This window comes from Mandrillus leucophaeus, unplaced genomic scaffold, assembly GCF_000951045.1.
Source record: "Mandrillus leucophaeus isolate KB7577 unplaced genomic scaffold, Mleu.le_1.0 Scaffold5, whole genome shotgun sequence".
Lineage (NCBI taxonomy): Eukaryota > Metazoa > Chordata > Mammalia > Primates > Cercopithecidae > Mandrillus > Mandrillus leucophaeus.
In genome coordinates, this window is record NW_012105364.1 from 548,549 (window position 1) to 565,204 (window position 16,656).

The window sequence follows — 16,656 nt, forward strand, 5'->3', positions numbered from 1 at the left end:
TTTTTTGAGACGGAGTCTCGCTCTGTCTCCCAGGCTGGAGTGCAGTGGCACGATCTCAGCTCACTGCAACCTCTGCCCCACCAGGTTTAAGCAATTCTCTGCCTCAGCCTCCGGAGTAGCTGGGATTACAGGTGCGTGCCACCACGCCCGGCTAATTTTTTGTATTTTTAGTAGAGATGGGGTTTCACATCTTGGCCAGGCTGGTCTTGAACTCCTGACCGTGATCCACCTGCCTCGGCCTCCCAAAGTGCTGGGATTATAGGCATGAGCCACCACGCCCGGCCCTATGGAGCCACATTTTTAAGGCACTTCTCCCAGCTCCCTCTGAGTTTCTTCTCTGATTCTGCTATTGGCTCTGTGTCTCCTTGCTGCAGGTGTTTCTGCTAGTCGGGTGGGGGGTGGCCCTCCATTCTTCTCCCTCTGCTTCTGAAAGTCTTATCTGTGCATGTAATGCTCAGATGTCTCTCTCAAGATCTGGTCTCTCCATAGATTAAAGCTTCATTTTCACTTGTCTGCAGACATTTCTATCAGCTGCCCTTGTCAGGTGGCCTCCCTAGCCTCTGAATTTTGCTTAACGGTACTAGCTTGCAAAACCTCAAAATCTCAGTGTCACCTGGAATCTTCGCTCTCCTTCATTTCTTTTGTCCAATTGTTACCAGGTCTATCACTGCAACATCTTTCATGTTCATTTCTTCTTTCCAATCTCACTATCACAGGTCCTACACACTTTTCATTGGATTGCTACAGTTGCCTCTTAACTGGCCACCTCACTCACTCACTCCTCCTAGACTAACCCCCAGTTCTTAGTTGGATCATATCACTATTCTGTATTTAATAATAAAAAAAAAATTGTGTGTTCACTAGTGCTAACAGAATCAAGTCCAAACTTCCAACACTGACATCCAAGGCCTTTTAAAGACTTGACCTGTATTGCACCTTTTCTCCCAATTCTTCCCTGCTTCAACCTGCCATTCAAGCCAAATTGAGCTACTCACTGTCCCCTGAATAATACTTAGTACTTTTTGGCTCTAAGTATCCAGAGCCTACTTCATGTTCAAAATCGTTAAATCCTCTACCCTCTCTGAAGCTATCCTGAGCAATTTATTTCTTCTCTGTCACTTACTGCATGGGTCACCCACTTAACATTTATCATGTAGAATCAAACCTTTTATTAAAAAACAACTCTTAATATTCTTTTTGAGCTGATGATACAATAAAAAAGGTTGCTAGGGTATTTACTTACTAGTTGTGTGAATTTGGGAAAGTTATTTGACCTTTACAGGCTTCAGTTTCCTCATCTGTTAAATGAGGCTATTGATAGTACCTAGCTCATAGGATTGTTAAGAAGACTAAGCAAGTTAATATTTGTAAAGTGCTTAGAACAGTACCTGGCATGTAACATTCTTGTTACGTAGAAAGATAAAGGTACAAAATAAGCATATAGTGCAAAGCCTCTCTCCCACCATTTCCTTTCCTAGAGACAATTACTGTTACTAGTTTCCAGGGTACCCTTCCAAATATATTTTATACATATACAAGCAGTCTTTCTTGAGTGTGTGTGTATATATAGACACGCAAATATATTTAAAGATAAATGGTGTTTACATACTGTTCTGCACCTTACTTTTTCTACTAAACAATGGAGCTTGGAGAAGGTTCCATTTCAGTTCATATCAACCTGCCTCATTCTTCTTAATGGTGGCAGAGTACTCAATTGTGTGGATGTACCATTATATATATTTATTATCCTCACCTAGACTGCAGGCTACTTGATGTCAAAGACTGTGTCTTACGACTTTTTGTATCATCCTCACTGCTTATATAGTGCCTTTCAAAGTCCTTTTTAAACCTGTTTACTTGCTCAACAAATATTTCAGCATCAATGACACATCAGGCAGTATACAGTAGACACTCTGGATGCAGAGGTAAGTAAAACATAGTCCTTGTTCTCTGGCAATGCAGAGTCTGGTCTGAAAGTAGCCAGGCACTGTATGTACTTATAGCAATGTGACTGTGGCTATAATAAAGGTACGGAGGAGATTCTCTAAGATCACAGGCAGGAAGGGTTGTAGGCTTCTGAGAGCAGCCAGGGAAGGCTTAATAGAGAAGGAGAAGTTATCAATAATGAGACAAATATGAAGGAAAGAAAATCCTTCACAAGCAAAGGAAACAGAATGTGTGAACTGGGTGGGAGAGTAGGAAGAATATGGTATTTGGGGAAAACGACAAGTGGTTTATTGCTCACTGGAGTGCATGGAGCGTGGGGAAGGGCAAAGAAGGGGAAAGGTGGGCAAGGAAGGGGAAAGGTGGGCAAGGCAAGCTGGGCCCAGAGCATAACAGACCTGTGGGCCATGCTAAGACTTTGGACTTTCATGGGTGAGTGGAAGGAGGAAGGTGAATTAACCTTTATTTTGCCCATATTATTCAAACAAAACAATTACCATCTATTATTACCAGGATTTGATAAAAGAAGGTATGTTAACACACCTTAAGTGGAAAGAAAATAATCTCAGAACAAAAAGGTTAAATGTTTTGTTGCGTGGGAAACTCAGAAACTTTTAGTCATTACTTATGAGAAACTCACAAAGTACAGTCATTATTTTTCTAATTTTCCCATGGATAAGGACAAACAGCTTCAGTTTACATACACCCTGGCATTTGGAACCAATGACAGGGAGGAATCTGGAAACAATTTTAGAAAGAAGTCACACGTGATGACAACTGTGTTTTAGAAAGACCTTTTTAGCTGCAGCATGGTGGATGGACCTGAGGGTAAGAAAGCCTTCAGACTGTTGGGCAACTTGGCTATTTTGTTTTCTAGTATCAGACCACGCCAATCTTCTAGAAGGTTTCCTCACAACTCCACATCCCCAAGCTTGTAGCTAAACAAAATCAACCTCAAAGAGGGAAGGATGCCAGCACCTCAGTAAAGAACAACACATCAGGCTCTCACCTCTAGTATGTCTCCTTCAGGTCAACAGTGACCTGGGGCCATTAACATACACACAACTGTACTGAGATGAGACCAGTATCTGAGAGGAAAGAGAAGGCTAGCAGTGAGAATATAAGAAATAAGAGGACACCTTTTACTCAAAGGTTCCTCCTAACCTACTCCTCAACTGGTCTGGTTGAAATGTGAGGGAGGGGAACTGAAACTGCCTTTGCAAAAATTATAACTGAGAAAGTTATTAGTGAAAGAGACCCTGACTTAACAGACTCCATCTTGCCTCTAACCTCCAAGCTGTCCTTGCTTATTCCTGGGCATATGCTGAACTAGCTTTGAGAGAAACTTAGCTTATAGTTAAACTTTGATGACAACAGCACTTTCTCAAAACAAACCCCTTCCTGCCTGGGGACTAGACTGTCTTTGCAGGACTACAAAATTACCTACAAGATTCAAAATTATGGATTACGAGTCATGCAGCTGTAGGCTGCAAAATTCTGAACCTTCCCAAATTGCTCCTGGGGATAACACCACCATTGTTAAAACTAAGATCAGTGCTTGAGATACTTTGCAGACCCTGTACTCAGTGGATCTGCTGGCACCACCAAAATTAATAAACTGGCTCATCTGGTCTTGTGGCTCCCACCCAGGAAATGACTCAGTGCAAGAGAACAGCTTCAACTCCCGATGATTTCATCTCTGACCCAACCAATCAGCACCCCCCACTTTCTGATCCCTTGCCCACCAAATTATCCTTAAAAACTCTGATCCCTGAATTTCTGGGGAGATTGATTTGAGTAACAACTCTATCCACTGTGTGGCATGGCCAGCCTCATGTCAATTAGACTCTTTCTTTACTGCAATGCCATGGTCTTTATTTGTGCAGCAGGCAGGAAGAACCTGTCCAGTTAGGTTACAGGACCTAAGAGCACAGAGTATAAATTAGGAGTACAAATATGATCTCATTTAAACTCTTGACAAACATACAAGAAACGCTTGATAACCTTAATTTGGCAGATAAATAAAGGGTCAGAGAAGAAGGTCACGAAACCTCCTTGTGATGAACACGACTCAAACTCTAGTTCATCCAATTCAAAAGCTCAAGCTCTGATTCTACTAAAGTTATGGGGATTTGCTGGGGGCAATGGGAACTCCTGGAGTCACTGTTACACAGCAGGAGTTTACATTAGATTCTTAGTTGTGGAATTGGGATTTGTGCCTTGGGGGGGTGTCTGGAGTGGAATGACATATAATAAGATAAAATTAACCACAGGAAAATACATCCTGAGAGTCAGCAGAGAAAATCAGGCATTGCAGGAGAGAATAGCAATTTTTTTTAAGTGGCTCTTTCCATACAAAAAGACTAATACTGAGGCTGCACCATAATGTGGCTCTCTTAAGCCTATATATAAAGAAAAAAGGCCTTTGATGGGAAAAATATAGAGAGCATTTGCATTCATTTTTTAGGACGAAAAAGTATCTGATTTGAAAAAACCTCTCAGAAAGGGCAACATTAAGAGAGGAAGGTCTTCAGGCAAGTTTAATGCCTCTATTTAAATGCTAATGCTAACCTATAGCTCTGGACCACACAAAAACTAAAGTTTTTCAAAGACCATAAAGTGAATTTAAAATGAAACCTTAATTTCTTTAAGAAAAGATATTTTATTTCTGAAGAGCCAGCTAACACACATAATTTCATAAGAGCAGTACCGATTTGATCGCACCAGTGAGGAGGCAGGTGAGTTAATGGCAGAGGCTGGCCGGCATCCAGTGTGCAGGGGCTGCCTCTGTCACAATTAGGAGTCCTCCTCAAACACCTGCCTTTGGAGCTCAACATTTGCCCCCAGCTGTCCCTGCTGGGGATTAATGCTGCCCTCCACAGCCCGCCCCACTGCCCTGAATTGTTTTTTTGCAATGACCTGTGCTGAGAGCTCGCTGGTGTTTAGAAGCAAAGCTGGGGACAAAAGTGAGGAGAAAATACAAAGGCATGGGAGTCCCTGGGTTCAGAAGAGGAGGCTGTGGGTCCTGAGTGCTTGATGCTGCTTGTTTTCCCTGGGAACCAACATTAACGAACTGAGGTAACCGGGGCCTGGAGTACTGGGGAAAGGTCTCCTAGGCTCGGGGGACCCCATACTTACTGCCTGTATTAACAGATATATAGGGAAACAAACTCAGAAAAAAAAAAATCAAACAAAATTAGGAAATGCCTGTGGTGAGGGCAATGACTAGGAGGGGGGCAATCTGAGCTGGTTTTGGTTTTTTTTGTTTTTTTTTTTGAGACAGAGTCTTACTCTGTCGCCCAGGCTGGGATGCAGTGGTGTGATCTTGGCTCACTGCAACCTCTGCCTCCCAGGTTCAAGCGATTCTCCTGCCTCAGCCTCCTAGGTAGCTAGGACTATCCTCATCTGGCTAATTTTTGTATTTTTATTAGAGACGGAGTTTTACCCTGTTGGCCAGGCTGGTCTCGAATTCCTGGCCTCAAGCGATCCGCCTGCCTCAGCCTCCCAACGTGGTGGAATTACAGGCCTGAGCCATTGTGCCCGGCCCTGAGGTGGTTTCAACATTCTGTATTTTTACAGGAGTGATGGTTATAAGGGTGTATTCTCTTTGTCAAGAGGAATCCAGTTGTGTACTTAAGATCTGTGCAGTTTACTGTGTGTATGCCATACTCGCTATAAACACCTTAGCTTCCTTCTCCCCACCCCTACAGAAAAAGGAAATGAAACGGACAGCAGGCTGTAGGCCAGGTGTTGGGATGTGTACATGAGTATATTTTTAACTGTGTCATACCTGTGCTAATTTTATAAATCTTGAATGTATTCTGCTAATTGAAACAAGCTAGCCACAAAAGACTAAATATTGTGTAATTGCACTTCTATGATCTATCCAGAAGAGGCAAACCCATGGAGAGAGAAAGTAGATGTATGGTTGCCAGGGGTAGCGTTTAGGGGAAATGAGGTGTGATTGCTAATGGATACGGGCGTTTCTTTTGGGGGAGATGAAAATGTTCTAAAACTAGCTGGTGATGATGGCTGTACAACTCTGTGACTATACTAAAAACCAATGAATTGCACACGTTAGAAGGGTTAATGTTTATGGTATGTAAATTATATCTTGATAAAGCTATTATAAAAATGCAAATCCTATAAACTAGAACCCTGACTTCTTAACTATACAGAAGACATCTGTCCACAGCCAATACTGTTGTGAGGACTGATCCATTAATTGAGACGTTTGCTGCAGTTCAACGTTCTCCTGTGATAATTGCAGAGAAGATTCTGTAAGCTGACAGATACGGCAACATCTTCGCCAGCTCACATTTTCACTAAGTGCCCCAGAAATGTATTACAGTCATGTCTCAGGGCTCTACACTTTTGTAAGTTAACTGACCCCCAGTATCTTTGTACTAAATGCCTTTGAACTCTCTCCGTCCCTACATACTATTCTCAAGAAACATTGGTAACAACTAGTAATGAGTAACCCTTACGAGAAATACAGGTTAGAATTGGGAACAACTCTATGTACAATAGAAATATAATTCAGCCAAAGATTCACTAAAGATTCTATTAATGTTTACTATTAAGAAGGACCATAATTATAGGGAACAATTAGCATTTAACACTTACTATATACCAGGTCCTTTCACATACACCTGATTTAGTCCTCACAACCTGAGGCTCCAAAGGCAAAACACCTGCCTAAGGTCACCTGGCTGGCACCAGGATTGAATTCTTTTATTCTTTCAGGGTTAAAGTTTAACTATGTAGCAAGACACTATCATACCCTACCTCCCACACATCATTCCAGGAAAACTGCTGAGTTAGGCTGTGAGAAAACAGTTCAAATCAGAAAATGCTTGGGGAGACAAAAATGTTTACTCATCAAGAGACCCACTGAAATCATATTTGTGAAAGCTCTATGTTGATTGTAAAGTGCTATGTGAATATAAGTATCTAGCAAGAACATATTAACAGCACTGGATGGGGGGAGCTGGAAACTGGGGTGGGGCTGACTGCTCCAAGTGTGCATGTTGTGCTAACTTGTGCTACATTAAAGTGAAGGGGGAGATGCCTTCCAATTGTCTGCTCTTTCACAGATGAGACCTTCAGATCTTTATTCATGGTAATGGATGACTGTTCACAGTTGAGTTGAGGCTGTTCTAGACAGCAAGGTGGCAACCAGGATGGCCTGTGATCTCAGCAGATACAGATGTCAAAGAAAATACATGCTGATCCCTAGTAGAAAAAGTAGACACTGTTCAAAAGGCAGCAAAAGTAGCCTGGAAACCTGAACCTAGTTTTCCACAAATCCTGCAGAAGATGGTGGTAGGCACGACGCAGCAGAGGTTCCATTTCTGTCACACTTGCTACCTTCAGAATTAGTCTTGTAATTTCCAGTGCTTTCAAAAATCTCATGGCCTTCCACAGGTGCTTCACCTGTTTCAGTGGGGATGTCAGTGAGCGGGATGTGGCCTTATTGATTACTTCCCTGTGGCTCAGAGGAACGGCTGCTCTCATGACCTGGATATCAGTGGAGAAAACAAAATGGGAGGAAGGTGGTGACAAGGACTCCCTTGGGCAAACTCTGGACAGGCTCCTTTGAGCTCTTCTCCACTAGGCTTCACCCAGTGCGAGGTGGATTAGTTGAGATTATCCATGAGTCAGAAATAGAGTTAGGATTCTGCCCATTCTGCCTGGACTCTGAACTGCTGACCCAGTTCCTAGACCATGCTTCATCATTGATCAGGCCAGCACTACAAACCAAGGTTATTTTAAAGACCCCACTTCCAATCAGCACAACTGTGTTGGAGCTGCAGAGGCTGTGCTGGGAAGTGAGGGAAAAAATGAGGAAGAATCAAGTAAGCCTCAGCCTGTCCTTCTCTACAGGGAGATTGCCCTGGCCATCCACAGCTGCATGAGAGAACTCACTTGCCACCGCCAAACCTCCCCCAAAACCACCGCACTCCTCAAGGTACCCCTAATAGTTTACACCCGAGAAAAGTCAAAGTCTAAGGTGATGCTGGGAGGTGTCACACATTCCTAGGGGCCAGGAAGAAACTGCTATCCCTGGAGGACCCTGAATGCCCCAAACCAGGTGGCTGTGGGTGTCCCTCCCTTTCCAGATTTATACTTCTGTTGAGAATCTGTTTTACTGACAAACATTCTAATGTTTTCAAAGAGAAATCTTTCAAATGTGGTGGCGATACAAACATTGGTTTGTGACCCAAATGTTTCTGTGAATGTTTTCTCAGGCTGGGGGATGTAAATGTTTACAAACCATTTGAGCAGGAAAACAGCAGTGATGTGTTTCAGTAATCGTTGCTTGGGGGGAAAAAATCCCACCCCTACCAAATGCCAGGGTGTCAAATGCCAGGGTGTCATTAAGAAAATTATTATCTGCTCCGTTATGTGCTGTGTGACAGCGCAGACATGACATGACATCTCTGAGGCATCTATTCCAGTCCTTGCCCCAGCACCAGCTCACTAGTGATCACGATCATGCCACGCAATCCCACGGTACCTCAGTTTCCATATCTGGGAAAAAAATGGAGTAGACTAGAATATATCACTTCTAAAAACCATCCAAACCTACGAGGGAAACTGCAGTGGGGGAAGGGGCAGCATTATATTGATTGATTGATTGATTGATTGATTGATTGAGATGGAGTCTTGATCTGTCACCCAGGCTGGAGTGCAGTGGTACAATCTTGGCTAACTGCAACCTCCGCCTCCCGGGCTCAAGCAATTCTCCTGCCTCGGCCCCCTGCACCAGTAGCTGAGATCACAGGCATGCCACCACCATGGCCAGCTAATTTTTGTATGTTTAGTATACACGGGGTTTTGCCATGTTGGCCAGGCTGGTCTCGAACTCCTGACCTCCGGTGATCCACCTCAGCCTCCCAAAGTGCTGGGATTACAGGCGTGAGCCACTGTGCCTGGCCAGGCAGCATTATTAATATTATTTCCATTTTCCAGGAAATGAGATTTAGGTGCGGAAAGACGAGGTCCAGATCACACAGCTAATCAGTGGCAGGGCTCTCACTTAAATCTGCATATCCTGAGCCCAAAGCCTCTAACCTTTCTACTACACCACACAGGCTCTTGACAATTTATCCAGTTCCCTGGCTTCCTCAGGCCTCTGTCATAATCAACAGTGTGCCCAGTCGTAGATGGCCCACATTTGTCATGTGTTCTTTCACTTTCCTTTTTTTTTTTTTTTTTTTCATAGCATGCATTGTGTCACTCAATCTGCAATGAAGAAAAAGTGCTTTTGACAAGAGCATTGAGCACACTGGGAAATGCGGTTGATGCAGCTTTATTTCCAGGCATATTCAATTGAAAGTAATAGAGGCTTTATTGTATTAAAAAGCTTTATTGCGCTTTGTAATGAAGACACAAAGCACTTAGTTGAAATAATAGTCTTTTAAATTTATCTGCTTTATACTCTATAGCAGAGATGCAGATACAAGGGAATTCAAAAGTGATTTCTGCAAAATGATTCACTCAAAGTCACTGTATCTTTTGAGTAGAAGCCTCAGTTTTTCCCAGGTATCCTCCTGGGCCAGGGTTTCTTTCTTTTCTCTTTTCCTAAGACATTTATGGCAGTGCTCGCTGATCTTTCTCAATGTTTATTCTGCTTGGGAGGACTACATAGACTTCCCCACAAATGCCGCTACATATTATATGATTGCAATCAGGGTACACAAACCCTGTACTGCCTACCTGCACATACGCCCAGCAGAATGTAACACAGCTGGCTCAGTGGGAGAAGAGGGAAATGAGGATTTTAAAGCCTTTAAATAAAGATTGTAACTGTTGTTGGACTGCACAAAGATACAGAGTAATTAAAAAGCTCTTCAAAGAATGGAATAAGCCCATTAAATCCAGTTAAATAATTTTTCAGAAACACTGCAAGAAACATTCTTGCTGTTTCCTTCTCTCACAATGAACTGAAGGAAGAATATCTCATTTTCCAAATGGAACTTTGTGGAGTTTTCAATAAGCCCCCTCAGCACTTATCTAAATCTTTAATTAGTTCTATAATATACTGATGATATCAAGCCTAATTAAATTTATATAGATAAGGTGCAATGAAATTCTAACCAAGTGATCTGGAAAGCATATATTAAATAGTAAATTTAATGGTTCAAGCTGATAACCACAATTTTATATCAAAAAATTAAATTCAATTTACATGTTGTATTCAAATTGATTTTGAGTGTGCAAATTATTGGAAAAATCTCTTAAATATATCAGTAAAATTGCTAATCCAGCCTGTTTAAATATCAGTTATTAATGTCTACATTTGCAAATAAGCCACACACATTTACATTTTTACTGCATATAGTAAAAAATTATGTAAACCTTATGCCGTTTTTATTAAGAATATGAAGTAATTTTTCTTTTGGCTTCCTGCATAAATTAAGGAGGTAAAGAAATGACTACTGGGTCTAAAGAAGAGAGAGTCAGCAATTCAATATCTACCAAGGCAAAGATGATATATATTTTTTGCTGACTAAAGCAGTTTATGTTATCCTTTGGGAATAGCAGTTACAATGGTGAAAGTTTCCCTTATTTAGGATCAACTCAAACAGAACTATCTATAAACATCTGATGTCATAATCACGGGGAGAGGTGGCTATATGCAAATTTGGTGGGTTTTTACCATCAGTTTAGGGAGGGGAAGGAAAATGCATAGTTCGGCTTTATTAGAGGGCAAAGGTACACACCAGCTGATCGTGTGTCACAGTTCAGCCAAGGATTAGACCTGGGAAGTTATATTAAATATTCATCTGATTAAAGAGAAGGCTCGACCACCGATACCACATATGCTGACCAATAATAGTACCATTGATGATAGTACCACAGGTGATTGACTATCCTTTAGAAGTATCATCCTGAAACATGCTTACATATTTTTCTTTGCTGACAAACAATATTACAAATATTAACTGAGCTTTAGTTACCTCAGAATTAGCTACATATTGCTAAAAATTTGTGCACTCATTACTTTGCCATTATCATTACCTGCTTTCCCCAAGACATGCCTTTATTGCTCTTCAATTTCATTGGTTGGAAAATTATCTTTGAAATGATCAAATATTATTAAATATCTGTTTTATGCCTTGTGCTTCATTATGGAGGTTTCACGTAACATGCCAATGACTTTGGAAAACCGAAAAATGAGGGTCAACTGGAGCAGTCAATTATTCCAGAGGAGGGGTGCGAGTGTGATGTGTTCTGAAGGCTGGGACTTGAAGAATGAATCAGAACAGCCAGAATAAAGAAGGCCTGGAGGATGGACCGTGAGTCACATGTAAAGAAGACTCTTAAATCAGTGGGAACATAAGGTTAAATAATGAGAGAAGATGCTGGCCAATTAAGAAAGAACAGTTATCAGGCAAATTTTTCTTTAACCCTGACAAGTTTGGGCCAAATAGTATATTTATAAAAAAGTCACTCTAAGGATTGGGCAAAAAATTAAGAGAAGCAATATCTTGGGATGATTAGTCTATCTACATCACAAAGGATGGCTGAAGGGAAGAGACCAAGACATATAAACATCAGCTGTGGGACTGTTGCTTTATTCCAGATGTGATATGGTGGCAATGGTGGGAACAGTAAAACAGGTATTGAACTGAGAACCATTTGGAGGGAGAAAGAGTCAACAAGTCTATGTGTTTAACAGGATATAAAGGGTTGACAGGACATACGGGTGAGTCACAGAGAGGTGTTGGCAATTTGTATAACGTGAAATGTAAGGTTACGGGATGGAAAACGGGACTAAGATTCAGATTTGGCAGATCTGGAGGCTACTTTCACAGAGAACCCAAATCCAAGTTAATGAAGCTATTAGTTTGTTACCAACATCTGGAAACTTGAAAGTAGAATTGCTAGGACCAGATACAGATGATGAAAGAGAAACAGGATGAACAACCATCCAAGACTTCCCTCCTGAGTGAGAATGCTATCAAGGTTAGAAATGGGAACCTGCTGTATGAGAGAAGACGATGAGCTTTGCATGTAAACTCTTCAGTATGGTGAAAACCTGGGTATCCTGAGACTCTGTTCCCATGGTTGCTCATTATACTGCAGCAGCAAGGAAAAGCAATATGACCAGCTGGGGGTAGAGGTCAGTTCTGAATGGAGGACTATGATGGAGGGCAGCAGAGAAGAGATGACACTAGCAGGCCTGGAAAGATGATTTCATTTCAGCATTAGTACGACTGCCTGTTCTGATTCCTAATGTTTTGTTCAGAATTCCAAGAACAAGAAAGCAAATACAGCCATCCAAAGAGAATGGATTTAGAATATCACAGCACTTTTTCAGAATTTGGGAAAATCATGGACTATCCTGCCAGAAAAAATTCACATCTATATAAACATAGATTTTGCATATAATTTTGGGGGTTTATGGACTCCCTGAAGCTTTATCATGCACTCCAAGTTAGGAGTATATGGTTTATACTCCTATACTCCTCATGTAGTTATATACCATACCTACGTGAGTTCATATACATTTATCTATTATCTATATCTATCGATCATTAAGGCCTCATGTAGCAATCTTTCACTCATTTCTATCTCTGATTAAGCAAGATGTCTACTCAGACCATACACAGAAGCAGGAGAGGGGAGCAACGTAAAGGTGAGTGAACCTTTCCATGTTGCACCAAGAAAAATGAAGGCAGAAACCTCAGTATCTCCAGAAGCGGGAACACAGGCTATGAGATTTACCACGTAGACACACATGGGTATCTCTTTACATGTGCATTTGGAGTGCTTTGAGACCGCTAGGTAAGCAAATGTCCATTCATCTTGATTCTCAGCATCCTGACCTAGACCTAGTCAAGCCCTAGGAAGATCTTGTTTCCAACTGATAGCTCAGGGATGTTCCAAGAGCCCTTAGTTATTGCCAATGGTGAGTGACACAGACTGGGAGCAGCCTGTGGTGTGGCTGTTCTGCTTGTTCTAGGCTTCCCAGCACTCTCTGGGAAGATAAGGGCATGGGGCCACGGAGGACAGTGAAGGAACATAAGGTAATAAACAGGAGAAGTAAAATAAAAATGAGAATGAGTTACAGGGTGAAGACTGGGAAAGATATGAGGAATCAGAAGGAAGCAATAGAGAATAAAATTAGTGTGTTACAAGTGATTTCTCAAAAAAGACTAATTGACCCACATAATGAAGCTCAGCAGTCTAAGGCAATTAAAGGATATATAAAACGAGAGTTCAACAATCCCTGAATATCTGACTACACGGAGGGGTTCCCGAAGAACATAAACGTAAATATATGCCTAGAGTATTAATACAGCACTTGGGAAATATTTTTATTTTGTAATGCCTAATATATCCAGGAATTCATAAAAACTGAAATCTTTTTATGTGTTCACTGGATCTCCACGGGAGAAGTCGGACTGCATGTTAAAATCCTCAATTTGCTGTGTGAAAGTTCAGCAATGCCAATCTGCCTGGTGCAGATGCCTCTCAGCTGAACGAGTTCAGACAGTTCCCATCTGCCAGATATGCTAATCCTTATACAATCGATACTGCGACTCCTTAGCCCATGCTTCTCAGACTGGCCTCAGGAAATGGGATGTCTGTTCTACTGAGTGGTCCATAGTGGGTATAGGGGGCCTAGATGGCACTGGGTCTTGACCTTTCAAAGGTAAATAGTGTAAGACAAGTTATCTATGTTAGTACCTGTTATCTGTAGTTCTAGGCCTTCTGAAAAGAATTCCCTGGGTTCAGAATCTGAGAACACTTGAGTTGGTGAGTAGCAAGATGCTGAGGATCGCTATCTTATAATTGGAATGCTAGAAAGAAAAAAGGTCCTTTTTATCAAAAACTCCTGGGACATCAGTGGGAAACAAGAACTTGTAAAAACTCATAGGAAGTCTTCAGTTTTATTGTGGCATTCTGTTTCATGAACTGTTTGAACCTAGAGCAATTGCTCAAAGGGGATTCAAAAGAAACTGGAAAGATGATGCTTCTACTCAAGGACTCTCCCTGAGGAGGACAACTGAAAAAAGAGGGTCAACTGGAGCAGTCAATTATTCCAGAGGAGGGCTGGGAGTGTGATGTGTTTTGAAGGCTGGGAGTTGAAGAATGAATCAGAACAGCCAGAATAAAGGCATGGAGGTTGGACCGTGAGTCACACGTAAAGAAGAACATTTCTTCTACATTGTGCCTAAAATGCTCATGTTCATGTTTATAAAGCCATGGGTACCAAAGCTACAGGAACACTGCTCCGGTCTCATGGCCTTGGTAGGGTGTGAAGAATGGAAAGCCTACCACAGGGGCCCTCTCCACCGATGTATGCCAAAACGAATTCAGATAATACATCTGAACTTCTTTCAGCCTCCCACAAGGAAAAATGCTAGAGAAATTCAATTATTATTGAATTATAATCCTATAACATATTTCACCTATCATCTCATGCTTTTTGATCATCTGATTTCTTTTTATAATCAAAGTGTTTCAGCGAAGAAATAAAGTCACCCTGGTCTCCTTCTGTGAGGAAACCATTCCACTGAAATCCCCTTCAATGGGGCTCTGTAGGATCCGGCTCTGGGCAACGTGGGAGCAGCTTGCAGTCTTTGATTGAGAAAACTTGGTCAAAACCACTGATATCTTGTCCCTTCGGTCTTTATCCTTGCTGCCTTTCATCTCTCCTCTTGTTACTATATTCCTGTTTAAAGTGAGAATTAAATTCCTCTGCCTTGCCCCCTAATTTGACTCACTTTTCAATAACATCAAGCTACTATCAGAAATATAAAATCGGGGAAACCAAGTGCTAGATATCCTCTTACACATTACAATAGGAAGAATAAGAATGAACAATCGCAAATCTCCCCCCCTTCTATTTGTACTGGGTATTTTACTTGCAGTTTCATTTAATCTACAACCACCCTAAAGTGTAAAGAAATCATCTCCATTTTATAGATAAGGTAACCGAAGTATTAAAAGGTTAGAAACCGACTGGGGGCTAAGCAGCTACAAGTAAAAGGTGGGATTCAAGCTCTAGCTTGCATTTGGTTTCCACCTCACCAAGGAAACTTTGAGAAGAGACACAGAAACCTTCTGTCTCTATAGAATCTCTACATATGTAAATGTAAAATCTATAGATTTACAGAGATGAAGAAACTTCTAGAATCTATGAATTATATAAAGCTGTTTAATCCAAGAAAAAATTCATTCAGCAGTTCTGAGGATTCTCTTTTTTTTTTTCTTTTGAGACAGGGTCCTGCTCTCCCTCCCAGGCTAGAGTTCAGTGGCATGAACATGGCTCACTGCAGCCTCAACCTCCTAGGTTCAAGGGATCCTCCTACCTCAGCCTCCTGAGCAGCTGGGACAATAGGCATGCACCACCACACCCATAATTTTTGTATTTTTGGTAGAGATGGAGTTCCCTTATGTTTCCTGGGCTGGTCTTGAATTCCTGAGCTCAAATGATCCACCTACCTTGGCCTCCCAAAGTGCTGGGATTACAGGCTTGAGCCACTGTGTGCCCAGGCAGGTCTGAGGATTTTGATATGATACATAAGCTGGAGAGAAGGATGCTCTCTTTCTGTATCTCAAGGGAAAATTATTGATCAAGGAAACTAGAAAGTCACCATGGCCTTTTTTTTTCTGAATTATGTATCATTAAACTCATACAGGGACAGCATAGACAACTTGTCTGTAATAGGTCTACTGCTATGAACACTTACCAATTAAGGGAAAAGGTGAGATGAACAGTTGTCACACTTAAGTCTTAGGTTCATGCTGAGATACAAATTGCTATTTCTAGGGACTTCCACCAAATTAAATCTGCTGAAGAATGGCCGTAAGAAAGCAGCTTTCCATTTCCGTTGTCAGTTACTAGCTTAGGGGGAATGTGTGATCAAGTTCTGCCCAACAGAACATGGGAGGAAGTCAGCTGAGGGACTGCTAGGAAATGTTTCCCTGCTGATGAAGATAAAGCCCAGAAGGAAGCACTCTTCTTCCAATGTGTCTCTGTGATGACTGGAAACTCAGCAGGCAACCTGTACCACAGGGGCAGCTTCAGAGGATGAAGCCAACAAACTTTAAGGAAGGAAGAGCAGAAAGATGGCAAGAACCTGGGTTCTTCACGACATCAGTGGGCTACTGAATTAGCCCACCCACAAGTCACCCCCTTGGGACCTCACATTAGATGACAGAAAACTTTAAAAAAAGAAGTTTAAAGTCACTATTTAAAGTCAGTGTTTTCTGTTACATGTGGTTAAAAGTGTCCTAAAAGATAAATCTCCTGATGTGGAAGACAAAGATATGGCTCATCTGTACTACTGTTCTCCTTCTTCCAGTATTTTATGGTTATATTTTATCATTTTTGTGCAAAAATGTTGTTCTTTGTAATTTAACTACCTAAACTACTATTTTTACTTCAAGAAATCTCCTGCCTGTCCCCACTTTTACGATGACACTATTAATGACCCTTTTAAAAAAACCTTTTTGGCCAGGCGCAGTGGCTCATGCCTGTAATCCCAGCACTTTGGGAGGCTGAGGCAGGCGGATCACCTGAGGTTGGGAGTTCGAGACCAGCCTGACCAACAGGGAGAAACCCTGTCTCTACTAAAAATACAAAATTAGCCGGGCATGGTGGCGCATGCTTGTAATCCCAGCTACTCCAGAGGCTGAGGCAGGAGAACGGCTTGAACCCAGGAGGTGAAGATTGCAGTGAGCCGAGAT

General features: G+C 41.7%; 1 protein-coding gene across 2 annotated transcripts in view; it reads right to left on the reverse strand.

The window, feature by feature from the left end:
* EXOC4 (exocyst complex component 4) overlaps positions 1–16,656 on the reverse strand; it is an 870,987-nt gene that overhangs the window by 14,334 nt on the left and 839,997 nt on the right. The window lies entirely within an intron of this gene.